This window comes from Macaca mulatta, chromosome 3 (assembly GCF_049350105.2).
Source record: "Macaca mulatta isolate MMU2019108-1 chromosome 3, T2T-MMU8v2.0, whole genome shotgun sequence".
In the NCBI taxonomy this organism is placed as follows: Eukaryota; Metazoa; Chordata; class Mammalia; order Primates; family Cercopithecidae; genus Macaca; species Macaca mulatta.
Window position 1 is genome coordinate 30,030,096 of NC_133408.1, and position 15,000 is coordinate 30,045,095.

Below are 15,000 nucleotides of genomic sequence, written 5' to 3' on the forward strand. Positions count from 1 at the left end.
TTGGGGAAACATAAGACATCAATCAATACATGTAAGATGTACAATGACTGTTTGGAAAAGTGGTACAACTGGAAGTGGCAGTTGCCGGTGGGGAGGGATTTCAGGTCACAGCCAGATTCAAAGATTTCTGACTGGCAATTGGTTATTATCTAAAAATCTGGAATCAATCAAAAGGAATTTCTGGATTATGATAAGGGATTGTGGAGACCAAGGTTTTATCATGCAGGTGAAGCCTTCAAGTAGCAGGCTCCAGGGAGAATAGATTGTAACTGTTTCTTATCCAACTTGAAGAGACTGTTCTACAGAAAATCAAATACTGCATATTCTCACTTATAAGTGGGAGCTGAATGATGAGAACGCATGGACACATGAGGGAAACAACACACAATGAGGCCTGTTGGAAGGTTGGGGGAAGGGGAGCAGGGAGGGAGAGCATCAGGAAGAATAGATAAAGGATACTGGGCTTAACCCATTTATGCCTGAGGTTGAAATTTTTTGAATTTTTACAATCAATCAGACTTTGGCAATGACCTTGAGCAGTAGGATATAAATAACTCCCACATGCTTAGTGTTCCAATAATGGAACATTAGGCAAATACCTAGGTGATGGGATGATCTCTGCAGCTAATCACCACAGCACACATTTAACTATGTAACAAATTTGCACATCTTGCACATGTACCCCTGAACTTAAAATAAAAGTTAAACATAAAAAAAAGTCTTTGTTTGCCAATGGTCTATCAATTTTATTTATTTTTTCAAAGAACCAGCTTTTTGTTTCATTTATCTTTTGTATTGTTTGTTTCTTTCAATTTCATTTAGCTCTGTTCTGATCTTGGTTATTTCCTTTCTTCTGCTAGGTTTGGGTTTGGTTTGTTCTTGTTTCTTTAGTTCCTTGAGGTGTGACCTTAGATTGTCTGTTTGTGTTCTTTCAGACTTCTTGATGGGGGCATTTATGGCTATGAAGTTTCCTCTTAGCACAGCATTTGCTGTATCCTAGGGGTTTTGATAGTTGGTGTCACTATTGCTGTTCAGCTTGAAGAATTTTCTAATGTCCATCTAGATTTCATTTTTGACCCAATGATCATTCAGGAACAGGTTATTTAATTTCTATGTATTTGCATGGTTTTGAAGGTGGTTCTTTTCGAGTTGATTTCCAGTTTTATTCCACTATGGTCTGAGGGAGTGTTTGGTATAATTTCAATTTTCTTAAATTTATTGAGGCTCATTTTATGGCCTGTTATATGGTCTATCTTGGAGAAAGTTCTATGTGCTGTTGAATAAAATGTATATTCTGTGGTTGTTGGGTAGAATGTTCTGTATATAGCTGTCAAATCCATTTGTTCCAGGATAGAGTTTAAATTGATTGTTTCTTTGTTGAATTTCTGTCCTGATGACCTGTCTAGTGCTGTCAGTGGAGTACTGAAGTCCCCAACTACTATCGTGTTGCTATGTCATTTCTTTGGTCTATTAGTAACTGTTTTATAAATTAGGGACCTTCAGTGTTAGGTGCACATATCTTTAGGATTGTAATATTTTCCTGTTGGATAAGACATTTTAACATTCATATAATGTCCCTCTTTGTCTTTTTTAATTGCTGTTGCTTTAAAGTTTGCTCTGTCTGATATAGGAATAGCTACTCTTGCTCACTTTTGGTGTCCCTTTGCATGGAATGTCTTTTTCCATCCCTTTAAGTGTATGTGAGTCCTTACATGTTAGGTGAGTCTCTTGAAGGCAGCAGATGGTTGATGAGTTCTTATCCATTCTGCAGTTCTGTATCTTTTAAGTGGAACTTTTAGGCCATTTACATTCCACATTAGTATTGAGATGGGAGGTACCATTTCATTCATCATACTATTTGTTGCCTGTATACCTTGGATTTTTTGTTTTGTGTTTTTTTGTGGTTTTTCTTTTTGTATTTTTGCTTTATAGATCCTGTGAGATTTATGCTTTAAAGGGGTTCTGTTTTCATGTGTTTCCAGGATTTGTTTCAAGATTTAGGCTCCTTTTAGTGGTTCTTGTAGTGCTGGCTTGGTAGTGGCGAATTCTTTCAGCATTGGTTTGTCTAAAAAAGACCATTTTTCTTTCATTTATGAAGCTGAGTTTCACTGGATACAAAATTCTTGGCTGATAATTGTTTTGTTTGAGGAGGCTAAAGATAGGTCCCCATTGTCTTCTAGCTTGTAGGGTTTCTGCTGAGAAATCTGCTGTTAATCTGATAGGTTTTCCTTTATAGGTTTCCTGGTGCTTTTGACTCACAGTTCTTAAGATTATTTCCTTCATCTTAACTTTAGGTAATCTGATGACAATGTGCCTAGGTGATGATCTTTGTGCAATGAATTTCCCAGATGTTCTTTGTGCTTCTTGTATTTGGATGCCAAAGTCTCTAGCAAGGCTAGGGAAGTTTTCCTCAATTATTCTGCCAAATATGTTTTCCAAACTTTTAGATTTCTCTTCTTCTTCAGGAATGCCAATTATTCTTAGGTTTGGTCATTTAACATAAACGCAGACTTCATGGAGACTTTGTTCAATTTTTCTTATTTTTTTTTTCTTTGTCTTTGTTGGACTTGATTAATTCAAAGACCTTGTCTTTGAGCTCTGAAGTTCTTTCTTCTGCTTGTTCAAATCTATTGCTGAGACTTTCCAGAACATTTAGTGTTTAAGTGTGCCCATTGTTTCCTGAAATTTTGGTGTTTTTTTATGTATGCTGTCTATTGCATTGAATATTTCTCCCATAACTTCTTGTATTTTTTTTTTCCTTAGATTGGGCTTCACCTTTCTCTGTTGCCTCCCTGATTAGCTTAATAACTAACCTCCTGAATTCTTTTTCAGGTAAATCAGGGATTTCTTCTTGGTTGGAATCCATTGCTGGTGGGCTAGTGTGATTTTTTCTGGGTGTTGAAGAACCTTGTTTTGTCATATTGCCAGAGTTGGTGTTCTGGCTCCTTCTCATTTGGGTAGGCTCTGTCAGAGAGAAGGTCTAAGGCCAAAGGCTGTTGTTCAGATTCTTTTGTCCCATGGGGTGTTCCCTTGATGTAGTACTCTCCCCCTTTTCCTGGGATGTGGCTTCCTGAGAGTCAAGCTGTAGGGATTGTCATCTCTCTCCTGGATCTAGGCAGCCAGCAAGTCTACCAGGCTCTGGGCTGGTGCTGGAGGTTGTCTGCACAGAATCCTCTGATGTGAACTGTCTGTGAGTCTCTTTGCCATTGATACCAGCATCTGCTCTGGTGGAGGTGGCAGAGGGGGTAAAATGAGCTCTGTGAGGGTCCTTGGCTTTGGTTCTTAATGCACTATTTTTGGGCTGGTTGACCTCCTGCTGGAAGGTGGTGCTTTCAAGAAAGCATCAGCAGTAGTAGCACGGGGAGGAACAGGTGGTGGGGGCAACCACCAGACCCTTGAACTCCCAAGGGTATATGCCCTTTGTCTTCAGTTACCAGGGCAGATAGGGAAGGACCATCAGGTGGGGGCAGAGCTAGGAACCTCTGACCTCAGACTCTCTTTGGGCGGGTCTTGCTGCAGCTGCTGTGGGGGATGAGGTTGAGATTCCTAGATCAACAGAGTTATGTTCCTAGGAGGATAATGGCTGCCTCTATTGGGTCATGCAACTTGTCAGGGAAGTGGGGAAAAGCCAGCAGTCATAGGCCTCACCCAGGTCCCAGGCAACCCAAAGGGCCAGTCTCACTCCCCTGTGCCCCCAGCAATAGCACCAAGTCTGTTTCCAGGCAGTGGGTGAACAGGACTGAGAACTTGCCCTAGGCCACCTACCTTCCAGCTGTGAAAGCAATTAGGGCTTATATTCTTCACCTGCCTATGGAGTCTGCACACTAGATTCATGTCCTCCCCTGAGTCTTGGCCAGGAGGCTTCTCAATCAGTTCAAATTGTTAGAAAATTTCAGCTGGAGATTTTCTTCTCTCTGTGGCCTTTTCCCAGTGCCTCTGGCCACCCTCCCCAAGGGCCCCTGTGAGGCAGGGCAAAAATGGCTTGCTAGGGGACCCAACAAGCCCATAGGAGTTTTCTGCTGCTTCCTCTATCCCTGTATTACACTCAGCTCTCTAAATTGACTCAGCTCCAGGTAAGGTCAGAACCTTCTCCCATAATCTAAGCCTTCAGATTGCCCTGTGCAGGGGGGTGTGTTCTGGGGTGGATGATCTCCGTTTCCCACTTCCACAGTTTGGGCACTCATAGTATTTGGGGTGTCTCCTGAGTCCTGCAGGAGCAATCTGCTTCCTTCAGAGGGTCTATTGGTTCTCTTGGCTTTCCTAATGTATTCCTGCAGTCATTTTGGAGCAAAAGTTCGGGATGCAAGCCCCCACGTGCTGCTCTGTCTGTCTGAGTGGTAGCTGCAATCTAGTCCTGGCTCCCATCTGCCATGATCCCTGGATTATACATTTTAAATAAGTCTGGTCTCTCAGCCTTAAGGTCTGTGTTGATGTTAATGACAATGAGGCACGTCCAACTCCTCTTTCCCATTATGGCCTGAACTAGCTTTTCAGGTTAACTTTGGAATACCCTTGGCCTAGAGGAGGGTCCATTCAAATGGTTGGGGGTGCTTAGAATTTTATTTTTGATTTATAATACTAAATTCCACTGAATTATTCACTTTAAAATGGTAATTTTTATTTATTTTATTTATTTATTTTTTAAGGTCCTTCCCCTGACCTTAAAAAAATGGTAATTTTTGTTAGATAAATTTTACCTCAGTAAAAAATTAAAATGTTTTTTAGAAAGCAAGTACACACCATGCGCGTGCACACACACACACACACATATTCTGTGTTAGTCAGTTCTCACATTGTTATGAAGAAATACCTAAGACTGGATAATTTATAAAGAAAAGAGGTTTAATTGGCTCATGGTTCCACAGGCTGTACAGGAAGCATGATGCTAGCATCTGCTTCTGGGGAGGCCTCAGGGAGCTTTCACTCACGGCAGAAGGCAAATGGGGAATGAGGCACCTAAGCAGGAGCAGGAGTAAGAGGATCAGGGGAGGTGCTGGACACTTTTAAACAACAAGATCTTGCAATAATTCACTCACTCACTATCATGAGAATGACACCCAGAAGATGACGATAAGCCATTCATGAAGGATCACCATCATGATTCAATCACCTCCCACTAGGCCCCACTTCTGACACTGGGGATTACAATTGACATGAGCTATGGGTGGGGACACAGATCCAAACCACATCACATACGTGCATATATCTACATACACACACACACACACACACACACACACACAAGCTCTTAGACTGGCAACCTTTTACTAACTAGATTCAATAAAACAATTGGGACCATCTACAATAAATTTCCCTCAGTTTTCAATCTGATCATCTTGCACTCAAACATGTGGACATCCACACTTTTACTGCCTCATTTCATCCGAAGAGAATAAAGTATCCTTCTTATTTTAAGACAACTGCTCCAAATCCCTTCATTTTTTCTTCCAAGTTCTCACTCCTTTAAATTTCACTTTTTCTGTTGAATATTCCATCTTTTTGTTCTATTGATTTTTTTTCTCTTTAGGCTATAAATAGTCCCAAGTCTCTCCCACCCTAAAAAAACCCATTGACCTTGTACTACTCACTGTAATTTGTCTCCTTTCATTCTCTGCCAACTTTCTCAGACAGCAGTCAACATTCACTTTCTGCTTCAATTTGTCTCCCCAAGGTCACCAATGCCTCCATACTATGAAATCTAATAGACATATTTGTCTTTATTATAAAAACAATTTGTGATATTGTGAAATATATATTTGATCTTCCACCTATTTCCTGGCATACAACTCTTAAAATCCTTAGACTCTCCAAACTAATGATTTTTTGTATGCTAATGTTAACTGATGGCTGCCAGCCCCTATGTAGCTTCAGGATGGGAGCTGATCATGGAAAGACCAAGGCATGATTAGAGGATTGGGATTTTTCACTCTACCTCCTGACCTTTGGGGAGGGAGAGTGGCTAAAAGTTGAGTTGATCACTAATGGCTAATTATTTAATTAATCACGTCCATGTAATGAAGCTTCCATAAAAACTCAAAAGGATCAGGTTTGGAAAACCTCCAGGTAACTGAACACTTGGGGGTCCCTGGAGGGTGACTGCCTAGGAAGGACATGGAAGCTCCGCATACCTTCCCCCACACTTTTTTTCTAAGCATTTTTTCATCTGTATCCTTTGTAATATCCTTTACTTATTAATTTTTTTGAGACAGTTTCACTCTCCTGTCACCCAGGCTGGAGTGCAGTGGCACAATCTAAGCTCACTGCAGCCTCCACCTCCTGGGTTCAAGCAATTCTCCCTGACTCAGCCTCCTGAGTAGCTGGGACTACAGGTGTGTGCCACCACCCCTGGCTAATTTTTTTTATATTTAGTAGAGACGGGGTTTCACCATATTGGCCAGGCTGGTCTTGAACTCCTGACTTCAGGTGATCTGCCCACCTCGGTGCCCCAAAGTGCTAGGATTACAGGCGTGAGCCACTGTGCCCAGTCATGAATGTATTTATTAAATAATAAGACTTGAAATTCTGTAATGTCCTCTGTAATGAACCAGTAAACTATTTCCCTGAGTTCTGTGAATAAATCATACCCAAGGGGAAGTTAGGTGATAGAACACTTGAGGACTAAGTTCTGATTTTTTTGTCTTGCCCAAACTCCTATCTAAGGGGTCTGGGGAGTCATGCCCTACAAACCATAAATTCTCATCAGATGGGTTTTATTTAACCCTATATATTGTGACTTACTTTCCAACCTGATTCTGGCATAACATTATGAAACAAGAAAGAAAATAAAAATATTTTACCCCAAAACATGTTTCTTTGCTATATCTTGAAATGGCCCTAGGAAGCTGTCCTTTGTAGGGGAATATTTGCATCTGTAAAGAATCTCTATTAACATAGCTAGGTCTTTTTCTTCTGGGCCCTCCCAATCCTAAAGAGATTAACTAAAAGTCTAGTACCTTTTAAAGATCTGAATAGGAAGCGTTTGTCATCTATTGTCTCTAAGGGCAGACACGGTAATAAGACTTCAAAAGAATCTTGGTCTTACAATCTTTTATCTTAACCTGAGCATTTCCTTTCTATGGATCCAAGGTCTTTGGACAAACTGAACAAATTGTCAAGCAATTTGGAAGTGCAAAGTGGAAGTTCCCACTTTGAGTTGCCTTGCCTTTCTAGACCAAACCAATAGACCAAACCAATGTATTTCCTAAATGTATTTGATTGATTGATGTCTCATGCCTCCCTAAAATGCATAAAACCAAGCTGCACCTTGACTACCCTGGGAACATGTTCTCAGGACCTCCTGAGGGCTGTGTCATGGGCCATGGTCACTCATATTTAGCTCAGAATAAATCTCTTCAAATATTTTACAGAGTTGGACCCTTCATTGACATGTTTTAGTTAAATCACATTATACTAATTATATTATACATATTAGTATAATGTGATTTAAATGTCAAATCACATTATACTAATTATACTATACATATTAGTATAATGTGATTTAACATGTCTGAAAATGGAGTCACTTGTGACAAGTGAGAGCCCAGAGTGAAACTGAAAATCATTGACCCCTCAAAGTGATAAGCATATATATGGTGAACAGAGGTGATAACACTTGCTTGGCCAGGCACCCCCAAGACCCAACAAGAAAGCGAAGCCAGATTGGGTACAGTGGCTCACGCCTGTAATTCCAACACTTTGGTAGGCCTAGGCAGATGGATCATGAGGTCAAGAGATTGAGACCATCCCGGCCAACATCATGAAACCCCACCTCTACTAAAAATACAAAAATTAGCTGGACATGGTGCCACGCACCTGTAGTCCCAGCTACTCAGGAGGCTGAGGCAGGAGAATCACTTGAACCCAGGAGGCGGAGGTTGCAGTGAGCCAAGATCGCACCACTGCACTCCAGCCTGGCAACGAGTGACACTCTCTCTCTCTCTCTCTCTCTCTCTCTCTCACACACACACACACACACACACACACACACACACACACAAAGTGAAGCCAAAAGGCAGCTGTGATATTGACCTTGGACATACCTGAAGAGGGACATAAAAACAGCAAAGAAACTGACCATGGCCAAGAGGCCTGCAGAAGCTCTGTCTCAGAATTCTGAGGCCTCTTCTCCATTGGCAGTGGCCACCAGAAGCTGTGGGGACAAAAGCAGCAGCCCCCCACCCACTGTGCTGGTTGGCATTTCCAGGGAAATCCAGTCCTGTCCTGTTCATCCTTCAGCATGCTGGTCCCCTCTCTCTCTTATTGCTGCCTGTGTGTGTGTTGAATATATTTGCATGATTGTTGATGTGTGAAAGCCTCACAATAAACCATGAATTCAAAAGCATTTAATTGGCCACTGAGTCATCCTGAAACCTTCCAGCTCCTAAGTCAGAGTTAGCACAACGAGGCTGATTCGAACCTGACACAATATTGTGGAAACCCTGGTTTACAGGCAGTCAGAAGCCCTGGTAGAACAACCAGGGGCTTGGGATTGACACTGGAAGCGAGGCAAAGCCCCAACCTGTGGGATCCAATACTACTTCCAGCTCCATAGTGTTAGCATTGAACTGAATTGGAGCCATCCAGCTGGGGTCCACTGGAGAACTGATTGCTCACTTGTGTAGGGAAAATCGCACCCACATTTGGTCACAGAATGTGGTTTTCTGTGTTGATTGTTGATGAATGAGAGAATAGAGAAAGCCCTTTGCATTTTTTTGTCCACAGACAATTCCTTTGCTTTGTTTCCACATATCCTGTATTGGTACTGTTCTCTCCATCCACTCTTCAAATATTTGTCTTCCCAAGAGCCCATCCTCAACCCACTCATGCTTCACACTCTGTGTAATTTTAGCCACTCTTATCTTTCTAGCAACCACCTATAGGATGATGAGTCTCTAATCTATTTTTTTAATGAGTCTCTAATCTATACCCTTGAACAAGATGTTTCCCCGAAACGTCAGACACATATATCCAATTTCTCAGCTGCAGCAGGGCACAGTGGCTCACGCCTGTAATCCGAACACTTTAGGAGGCCAAGGTGGGAGGATGACGTGAGCTCAGGAGTTTGAGACTAGCCTGGGCAACATAGTGAGACGCCACCATCTCTACAAAAAATTTTGTTAAAAAAATCAGCTGGGTTTAGTAGCACACACCTGTAGTCCCAGCTACCCAGGAGGGCAAGGTGGGAGGATTGCTCGAGTCCATTAGGTTGAGGCTGCAGTGAGCCATGATCACACCACTGCATTCCAGCCTGGGCAACAGAATGAGATATCATCTTAAAAAACAAAAAACACATTTGGGCTGGGTGTGGTGGCTCATGCCTGTAATCCCAGCACTTTAGGAGGCTGAGGTAGGAGGATCACCTGAGGTCAAGAGTTCGAGACCAGCCTGGCCAACATGGTGAAACCCATCTCTACTAAAAATATAAAAATTAGCTGGGTGTGGTGGCACACATCGGTAGTCCCAGCTACTAGGGAGGCTGAAGTGGGAGGATCGCTTGAACCCAGGAGGCAGAGGTTGCAGTGAGCTGAGATTACACCACTGTACTCCAGCCTGGGTAACAGAACAAGATCCTGTCTGAAACGCATACACACAAACACACACACACACACACACACACAATTTGCAACCAGATGCCCCATGGAAATTTCAGATTCAGCACGTCTAAAATAAAACATCAACTTCTATGCAAAACCTTCTCCATCTGTAGCACCCATATCACCCAATTAGCTAAGTTGAAAACCTGAGCATCACCTTTGAATTTTTTTTTTTTTTTTTTTGAGAGAGTCTCACTCTGTTGCCCAGACTGGAGTGCAGTGGTGCAATCTCTGCTCACTGCAACCTCCGCCTCCCAGGTTCAAGTGATTCTCCTGCCTCAGCCTCCCGAGGAGCTGGGACCACAGGTGTGCCACCACGTCCTGGTAATTCTTGTATTTTTAGTAGAGATGAGGTTTCACCATGTTGGTCAGGCTGGTCTCAAATTCCTGACCTTGTGATCCGCCTGCCTCAGCCTCCCAAAGTGCTGTGATTACAGGCATGAGCCACCGCGACTGAACCTCACCTTTGAATCTTTGATCTTCTTCACCCCACTCTCTCCTTTAAATGTATTTTCAGAAATTACCTAATTCTGAGAATGTTACCTCTTTAATATTTCTCAGAATTGATTATGCCACTCCCTGCTTAAAACCCCAATAGCAGCTGTGTGCAGTGGTTCACACCTGTAATCCCAGCACTTTGGGAGGCCAAGGCAGGCAGATCACCTGAGGTATTCGAGACCAGCCTGACCAACATGGCAAAACCCTGTCTGTACTAAAAATACAAAAAATTAGCCAGGCGTGGTGGTGCACACCTGTAATCCCAGCTACTTGGGAGGCTGAGGCAGGAGAATCGCTTGAACCCAGGAGGCGGAGCTTGCAGTGAGCTGAGATCATACCATTGCACTCCAGCCTGGGCAACAAGAGCAAAACTCCATCTCGAAAAATAAATAAAAATAATAAATAATAAAAATCCAAGGTCTTTCCACTGCAGTTGGCATAAAAGGAATATTCCAAGGCCCCACATGATCTGCCCTGTGTCTATCTCCGCCCACACTCCCCACAGCTTGGCTCCTCACTTACTGGGCTCTTGCCAGATTATGTCTCTTTCTGGTCCCCAAATGCTCCAGCTCATTCATATATCAAGGTTGTGCCCCTTGAGGATTCCTCTTCCTAGAACTGTCTCTTGCCAACTCTTTGCATAGCTAGTTCCTTCCTCATGTCTGCTCTCAACACAAAAGTCATCTCTAAGGGCCCTTCACCCACATCTAATCCTACCCCTTTGCACCCCACCCCTTAACAAGTAAACCCTTTTGGAGATACTATCTGATTTTCTTCATAGCTCTTATCACTGTTTGAATCATCTGATTTGGGCATTTGCTTATTGTCTGTTTCCTCTGCTAAATTAATAACTTATCATTTTGGAAATACTGTATTTGTTCAACTTGGTTTGGCCCATCTCCCCTGCTAGAATGTAAGTTTTATGACAACAGAGATCTCGTGTATATCTTATACATCCAACTCCTGTCCCCCTTCTAGCTCGTCATGGATTCCTCCCTCCCTCACCCTCCTGGCCCAGTACTACTAACATCCCGGCATGCTTTATGTCAGTCCTCTGAGCCCAAGCTAAGCCTGTGACCTGCACATATATATCCAGATGGCCTGAAGTAACTGAAGATCCACAAAAGATGACATTCCACCATTGTGACCTGTTCCTGCCCCACCCTAACTGATCAATTGACTTTATAACAATACACCCTCCCTGCCTTTGCGATAATGGACTTTGTGATATTCCTCCACCCTTGCAGTAATGGACTTTGAGATATTCCCCTGCCCTTAAGAAGGTATTTTGTGATATTCTCCCACCCTTAAGAAGCTATTTTGTGATATTCCCCCACCCTTAAGAAGGTACTTTGTAATATTCTCCTCGCCATTGAGAATGTACTTTTTGAGATCCACCCCCCACCCATAAAAAAATTGCTCCTAACTCCACCGCCTATCCCAAACCTATAAGAACCAATGATAATCCCACCACACTTCGCTGACTCTCTTTGCCTGCACCAGGTGAAATAAACAGCCTTGTTGCTCACACAAAGCCTGTTTGGTAAACTCTCTTCACACGGATGCACGTGACACTATGCCTGATCTTAACTGAAATATGACAAAAAGAAAGACAAAAAATTATTTCCATTCACCTTCTAAGAGAAGTCGCACTCCCAGTTCGGAGTGGTGCTAAGTGTATCTTGACATTCAAAATGGCAGCACCGTGCTCACTTGGATGCCCAACATTTATTAGACACCTTCTATTTCCATTGTACCATATTGAAGGTTGTGTGAGTTACACTGGGGAATACAGGACTATCTCTGGCCTATAAGAGTTCATACTTTTATCAGGGAAGACACAGCAACTGTAACTGTGATAATCAAGGATCTTACATTATCTGGGGCAATTCTGATTGCAGGATTGTGTGTCCTGGTTTGTGATTCAGAATTTCTTGACCTTATAACTATAAATCTGTATGATAAATACTTACCAATGGTATGAACAAAGCTCTTTGAAAGCATAAAAGAAGCAATTAATTCTGCTGGTAGGATCAAGGGAATCCTCACAATGAATCAGTTGTTGGATTCTGAAATAAATACAAGATTTTCCTTTCCAAATGAAGAAGATAAGAAACAGCATTCAACTCAAAGCAAAAACTATGAGCAAATGTACAGAACTACACAGGATTCTCACATGCCAGGGAGGAGAGAAGAGAAAAAAAGAAAAACAACAACAACAACAACCTACAAAGGTGAATGACTACAGAATGATGGGAGCTTGGTGGTAAATAGCCTTGAATGTCATGGTGAGGAATGTTGATCTCCCCCCTCTTATTCACTGGTTGCCCAGGCCTTGTCAAACTGACTACATGGGAATCACCTGGAAAACTGGATTAAAATACATATTCCTGGGGTCAGATCTGCTTGGGTAATCCGATTTACACCACTCATAATGGGTCCCTGGAATCTTCCCAAGAAATTCATATGATTAGCCCATGCTGGGAACTATTACTTTAGAGAATGGAGTAAATCATTCTTAGTCTGTATCCGCTTGTGTTACCAATATCTAAAATGGGAACAGGGCACAGTGGCTCATGCCTGTAATCCCAGAACTTTGCAAGGCCGAGGCAGGCAGATCACTTGAGGTCAGGAGTTCAAGACCAGCCTGGCCAACATGGTGAATCTCCATTTCTACTAAAAATACAAAAATTAGCCGGGGGTGGTGACGCGCACCTGTAGTCCCAGCCGCTCAAGAGGCTGAAGCAGAAGAATCGCTTGAACCCGGGAGGCGGAGGTTGTGGTAAGTAGAGATTACGCCACTGCACTCCAGCCTGGGCGACAAAGTGGCGAGACTCCATCTCTAAATAAATAAATAAATAGATAAATAAATAAAATGAATAGGTTTGGCCTTAAAGAGTTCCTGAATGAGGCAGGAAGTGGATTGGTTATCTCATATTCATCGGAGTGCAGGCTCGGGTGCCCTGCTATTACGGTGCATTGCTGGGAGTGCTTGGGCATTTAATGACCACTGGGCCTCCAGTCTTCTCCCATCCTTCCCGACATGTGCCCAGTGTACATAGCTGGGCTTCTGGCCCAACATCACCAGCAGCAACCCAGTTTTCTCCAAAGCTGGCAGCTGTGGGAAGAACCCTTAATCATCTGATTGGAGCCTAAGAATCTGCCAAACCCTGACACTCCCTTTTCTGTGGGCTGGGTCCCGGCTGTTAGTGAAGGTCTTAACCCAAACTAGAGAGAACCCCAGAGAAAAAGGTCCTTGCAAACAAGGAGTTATGCAAACAAAGGTTTTCAGCAGGGAGATAACATTTTTGGGTTTATGTTTCAGGAGGATGAATTATTAAAAAAGAAAATAGGGGAAAATGCAGCAAAGCATTTAGAAACTGCTGTCGTAGTTTAGGGAGAAAGACAGTGAAGGAAGAACTTCTCAAAGCAGCCACGGAGAGAATGGAGAGGAAGGGACTGGGAGCTTGGTCACCGATTAGAGGCAGACGGGACAAAGACAAAGATGGCACCGAGATATCTAGCTTTTATAAAGCAACATTTTAGCTAGATCAGCTATACTGCTTTTGCATCATTCATTACCTATATTTTAACCATACTCAAAATTGTCACTCATAGTGTAGCACTGTTGTTAACCAATGTCGCCGTGTGTCATGGCCCATCTCTAGAAAGCCCTGTAAGGAGAACAGCATCAAAAACCTTTCTTTTGGCTTAAACCAAGTTCCTCCACCACAGATGTCAAAAGTGCCTGCAAATGGTAAAGCAATCATTTAGCCACCAAAAGTAACACTATTATTTTCACTTCAAATAATCCCTTGAAATGCTATCTTATAAAAATAAAAACCATGAGGCCTAGTGCAGGGGCTCACGCCTATAATCCCAGCACTTTGGGAGGCTGAGGCGGGTGGATCACAGAGTCCGGAGTTCAAGACCATCCTGGCCAAGATAGTGAAACCCCATCTCTACTAAAAATACAAAAACTAGCTGGGCATGGTAGCAGGTGCTTGTAATCCCAGCTACTCTGAGAGTAGCTCAGAGTACTGAGGCTGAGGCAGGAGAATCGCTTCAATCTGGGAGGGGGAGGTTGCAGTGAGCTAAGATCACACCACTGTACTCCAGCCTGGGCGACAGAGTGAGACTTTGTCTCAGAAAAATAAACAAATAAAATAAAAAATAAAAACCATGAATACTTAGTTTATCTTTCAAGGTGAGACTCTTTTTCATTTCAGGATTGCTAATGTGAAAATAAAACTAAAAAACAATAGTAACAAGTCACTAATCTTTATGTTGCCTTTTATTTTTCACATGTGTATTTTTAGCTTTATTTAATAACTGTATTCCTAATTTCAATAGATGTGCATTACTTTGGTATTTAGCTTGGGAGAGTTCTCTTTTAGTAAAACTAATACAAATCACATTTTATTTTTGGAATGTTTATTTTTTCTGAGATTCTGAGAAATGTGCATAGAGTTAAAAGAACAATTTAAAATTTATATTTACTTTTGGACCTTAGAAGTGTCATTCCATTTATAGAGGTTCCATCCTAAAACAACACATGAATATCCAAATGTCCAATTGTCATATCTTGATTCCCCGAAGGAGTATAGTTGCTTCCTTTCCTCTGCTTAAAGATGCCAAGTAGAACCAAAAGCAAAATTAAGCAGTAAACTTGCTGAAGTAAGATCCTTCGGCCCGGCGCGGTGGCTCAAGCCTGTAATCCCAGCACTTTGGGAGGCCGAGACGGGTGGATCACGAGGTCAGGAGATCGAGACCATCCTGGCTAACACGGTGAAACCCCATCTCTACTAAAAAATACAAAAAACTAGCCGGGCGAGGTGGCGGGCGCCTGTAGTCCCAGCTACTCAGGAGGCTGAGGCAGGAGAATGGCGTAAACCCAGGAGGTGGAGCT

At 42.5% G+C, this 15,000-nt stretch overlaps 1 protein-coding gene across 4 annotated transcripts in view; it reads right to left on the reverse strand.

Annotated features, from left to right (window-relative positions):
* Positions 1–15,000, reverse strand: part of CXADR (CXADR Ig-like cell adhesion molecule) — a 252,397-nt gene that overhangs the window by 55,811 nt on the left and 181,586 nt on the right. For 2 of the 4 annotated variants that reach the window (XM_077997938.1, XM_077997935.1), the window contains one exon: positions 12,065–12,160. The exons of the other annotated variants lie outside the window; for them this stretch is intronic. The gene's annotated coding sequence lies outside the window, so the exon portion shown is untranslated. The remainder of the gene's footprint in view (positions 1–12,064; positions 12,161–15,000) is intronic. 4 annotated transcript variants of the gene reach the window in all.